The sequence below is a fragment of the Dioscorea cayenensis genome, chromosome 17, assembly GCF_009730915.1.
Source record: "Dioscorea cayenensis subsp. rotundata cultivar TDr96_F1 chromosome 17, TDr96_F1_v2_PseudoChromosome.rev07_lg8_w22 25.fasta, whole genome shotgun sequence".
Classification (NCBI taxonomy): Eukaryota; Viridiplantae; Streptophyta; class Magnoliopsida; order Dioscoreales; family Dioscoreaceae; genus Dioscorea; species Dioscorea cayenensis.
Window position 1 is genome coordinate 11,898,816 of NC_052487.1, and position 4,935 is coordinate 11,903,750.

The following is a 4,935-nucleotide window of genomic DNA, read 5'->3' on the forward strand; positions in this document are numbered from 1 at the left end:
GAATATCAAGATAATCCCCTTAAGGGTTGGAGTTCATTGTACTCTTCTCATTAGGAGCATTTTAATAGACTTAGCTGAAAGAGATTTGGCGAGGCAAGGACAATTGTTTCAGAGGTCTTAGAGGAGGTAGGGCTTGCTCTAGCAGTTTGTGAACTCTTCAGTTTTAGAGCACAATAGAGATTTTTTGAGATTAACGATGTCATCTACTTAAAGCTTAACCTAGAGAAACTCTTAACCTTCACGATGGAGTGAGCACCTTTGAGCTGGAGCCATACTGACATAATCTAGTTCTATATGCATTTCGGCCAATATACAGACTGAATTGCACCAAGTTCACACTACATCTGGGTTTATATGATAATGAGTACACACAGCATAAGAGTATACACTACAAGAAAAATCATAAATCGGCACGGTACAATTGGCACGGAAATGGGTTTAAAAATCATGCCAAATTGACTTTGGCACCGTATTTGACACCAAAAAATAACCATGGCTATAGAATAGTCACAAATCCATTTTGGCACTGTCTTTTTATACCGTGCCAAACTTTGTCACTATTTTTAGCACGGTTTTTTAGTGTTGTGCCAAACATTAACATTAATTTTTGGCATAGACTTTGGTTCCATATTTGTCACAGGTTTGGCACTGTTTTATTGGTTCAGTATTTGGCATGGTTTTTTAGCACGATTTTATATACTATTTTTTCACGGTATTTGGCACAATTTTTAGCAAAATTTTTTTTGTTACAGCTTTCGGCACACTTTTGTCTGTTCTGTGAAAAAAATAATTTATATGAAATTAATTTTATTAAAATATATTCTATATTTTATATTGCTTTACAGGCAACATGAACAAAAATTTTACTAAAATCACAACTTTAAAAAGACAAAACTCAACAAACTAGGTAGATGTTGAATGAAATGAATAACAAAACATCTAATGAATTAATAATAATTTTAGTCCTCACTTGTGCAGTGAGTTTTTTACAAGACTGTAAAGCAATTCCTCAATCTCATGGTGGAGAGCTATGATTCCTTAAGGCAAGCTTTTTCCTTACTATCCCAAAGACCATTGGATACTCAATCACATCATGATAACCAGGGAGGTGCAAAAAATAAAACCACCAACAAAAAAACAGGATCAGCACACCCTTCAAAACTCACCAACAACTCCACACTTCCCTACAGACCTCTTCCGGATCAACAAGCTCTGCAAACACTCCATAAGGGTCCTTCCTGCTGCAACACACAAACAACCAAAAATATATATATATATCTTTCAACACAAATCACATTTCAAAGAAGCAAAATATCAACAGAGGCAAATACTAACACCACATTCTGTAGCTTATCAAGGACCATTTCCAATATCTTATGATTCGGCAACCTAGTTCCCATTCACGATCCATTACAAACACCTTAAAAAAAAGGCATTAATAACAGCATAAACACCCGCCTTCGTTTTAAATTCCTAACAAAAGTCAATGCAGAAGCTGATAAAATTCAAAACCTTGAACTCGGTCCTACTACAAAGCAATGTATTGCATGCATTTCATGATATATAACTTGAACTTGTTCTGCCTAACATCAAAAGAATTCACTCAAGTGTTTGGATCTAACATACAATTAGTGATGAGAATAAAACATAAAGCTAATATAGTGAACATGTCCATTAGCATAGTCTTCCCTGCATGCGATGTATAAACTTCAGCAAAAAGCACCTAAATATCAACCATACAAGAATGTCTAAAAGGTTGTAAGATCAGTTTGATAAATCAAAGAGAAGAACAAATATACGGATTAGAAATAAAGGATGAGAACTTCAAAGGGTCAACAAAGCCTCGTTAAGAAGTATACAAACCTATAAGATCAATAGTAGTCCCATCTTCAACTGTGACCTCAGAGACAGAAGCACCTAGATCCAAAAGTATGTGAATAGTCTCAGCATGTCCATTCAGCGCAGCCATGTAGAGGGCAGTGATGCCACCATCAGCCTTTTTGTTAACTATCTTAACTAGAGCACTGCCAAGGAAAAATTAGAAGTGATGTAAGAATTTATCAAAAATGAATTTGTTGTAGATGAGGAGCAGAGAATTCCACATAATCTTCATCAAATTTTGATGTAGAGGTCTCTTGACCTGACCTCATCCTCATAATATGCCAAAAATAGATATGCTCCGCACATAGTCAACCAGTAGAAGGCGAACACAGCGAGTATGACCATTTAGAGCTGCAAAGTGGAGAGCAGTTCCACCATTAAGATAATCCATTATGTTAATCTAAAATCCAATGCCCATATATTGCATGAGAAGTGTAATAAAAGAAGCCATTCGACATCAGCATTATCAACAAAAAGAATAATGATAACTCATCAGAATCACTTTCGTTGGCTCTGAAAAGGATTAGAGTCTGAACAATCTCCCAGTGACCATATTGACATGCTTGCATTAAAGCAGTCTGATGGTAACATGATATTGTTGTATCATTATTGGAACTCAATCAAATGAAAGCAAACATGGTCTTCTTATAAATTCAGCATCTGACAATGAAAATAAATAAACCACAGCATAGAGTTCATACCATACATAAGATTCATAAGTGAATTAGAAAGAACAAGGAAAAGATAAAAGCTTTACCTGACCACAAATATTTTGAAGATTTATATAAACACCAGACTTAATCAAAAGAGTGACAATCTGAGGAAGCAGAAGGAAGGAACTCATCAAATAAAAGAAAACCATATCTGGCACACCAAATCGAATGGTGACAAAGCATTGATAATCAGTAACCTTATTGTGGCCCTGTGTAGCCGAATAATGCAAAGGTGAATTCCAAACACCAAAGGTGGAATACTGGGCAAGCCGGTGATTGTATTCCAGGAGGGCCTTGGCTTCTTGAAGGTAGCCATCTCTGGCAGCTGAAACCGACCTCCCTCCTCCGACTTCCAATGTCAGCTTCCTCATCAACACTCTCAACAAGATCAACCCTCATCGCCGAGGACCATATTATTTGCTTCATTATAAGCAAATAATAGTACAACAATTCATAAAAGTACAACAGATAAAATAAAGAAGACAAAAGAAACATGATACATTATCATCGCCCACGAAAGATAGAGTCCAAACTAGAAATAGCAATAAGATATTAGTGGTGTCGTGAAGTCTGTATAAAGAGTGTCATCCATCCAAGCAATTGTTCATAGATTTATAACTTCATTAGTCATATATATATAGCCAATTAACATTGCTGATATTATATGCAATTGTATGACATGCATATATATATATATATTGGTTAATAGAGGAGACTAGATATTGAATGCATTTTAAATCGTAGGAATGAAAGAGAAGGCATGTCTTGGGGGAAAGTGACAATGTACTTACCAGAAGATTAACTGTTGGGGAAGCTTCTAGCCTCCTCTTTGACTTCCTATTAAACTCAGGCTCTGGTTTGTGGTATGTGGTTGAGGATCCGTCGACACTCGCTATCTTTCATTTAGTTTCTGCAAACTGTTTGTCTATTTGTTTGTTACTTTGTTGCTTGATAATAATAATAATAATAATAATAATAATAATAATAATAATAATAATAATAATAATAAGGGGTTCAAGATGTGTGACAGTGTGCATGTGTCTAGTGGTACTATTACTGCAGTGAATTGGCTTTGTTTGTTTCTCTGTATCCGTGCAATGTAGATATGATATCATGTGAATAAAGATGAAAAACTAAATAGTTGTGCTGATACCTGGCCTTGAACAATCCCTAGTTTAATATTTTTAGCTGTTTGTATTCGTTGGTTAGTTAATGCAAGACTATACTCATTAGATAAATGAACATTCGAAGAAGACCAAGACTTGCATTGATAATGAGTTATTTTTTAGCCCTTTGTATTTGTTGTAGTTAGTTAATGCAAGACTATACTCATTAGATAAATGAACATTCGAAGAAGACCAAGACTTGCATTGATAATGAGTTATTTTTTAGCCGTTTGTATTCCTTGTAGTTAGTTAATGCAAGACTATACTCATTAGATAAATGAACATTCGAAGAAGACCAAGACTTCTGTGCATCTGTAATGGTGAAAAAAACTATATAGTTGTCTTTGGTACCTGGCCTTGAACATGTGTTTTTTCGAGTAATCTACAGGTTAAACATATGCACATTAGAAATATTAAGTTGAATGAATAATCCAGAGAAAGAGAGAGTGATGTACAGTGTTGTCAAAGATGGCATGGTTGAGAACCATGGAGGCACATCTAATGCACCAAAGGAATTGTTACTCAAGTCCCTGAAAGCAAAAAACTAATTATTTAAAAAAATCAGCAAAGTGATTCAGAAATCACTGAAAATCTAGCACTTACACATAAGAGAGTGCATTCATTCCAATTAAGTTTGGCAAGGACCAGATAACATATTATTCGATAAATACCTGAAATGGAAACAATGATCACTAATCGTATATTATTTACATGAAACATTATAAAGTTTTCAACAAAAATATTTCTTCTCACAGTTCTTTGATGCTAGCAAGGCTATTAAGAATGGGAGGTACTGGCCCGGTTAATTTATTTCGGTCGAGACACCTGTTAGAATGTTTCAAGTAGTAAATCTTAATGCATTGCATTTGTTAATTTCTCTTTAGATAAACCTACAGAGCCTCTAATGTCGGCACTAGGTTCAGTGTTGAAGGAATGCTTCCATTGAAGTTATTGTTGTTGACAATCCTGGTGTATGTCAAAGATGTTAAAACTAAGTATAGTAATTTAGCTTTGATATATAGAGCTTACACATGTATAGAGAAAATACAGAAGAATTCACTATTGCGAACCTACAAAAAGTGAAGTGATTGACACAGTATATCCTTTATTCTCTATTTTTTTGATGTCTTCTCGCCAAAATAATAACAATAGTAATAATTAAATTTAAGAAAAAT

The 4,935-nt window shown here is 34.6% G+C and overlaps 1 long non-coding RNA gene and 1 pseudogene across 1 annotated transcript; both read right to left on the reverse strand.

Annotated features, from left to right (window-relative positions):
• Positions 1 to 987: 987 nt before the first annotated feature.
• LOC120280782 lies at positions 988 to 3,220 on the reverse strand (annotated as a pseudogene).
• Positions 3,221 to 4,138: 918 nt separating this feature from the next.
• LOC120281331 lies at positions 4,139 to 4,724 on the reverse strand. The gene is made up of 4 exons (XR_005542537.1): positions 4,655 to 4,724; positions 4,514 to 4,585; positions 4,364 to 4,431; positions 4,139 to 4,290 (listed from the first exon to the last, which is right to left on the reverse strand). It is a non-coding gene; the product is annotated as an uncharacterized LOC120281331 (long non-coding RNA).
• Positions 4,725 to 4,935: the final 211 nt, after the last annotated feature.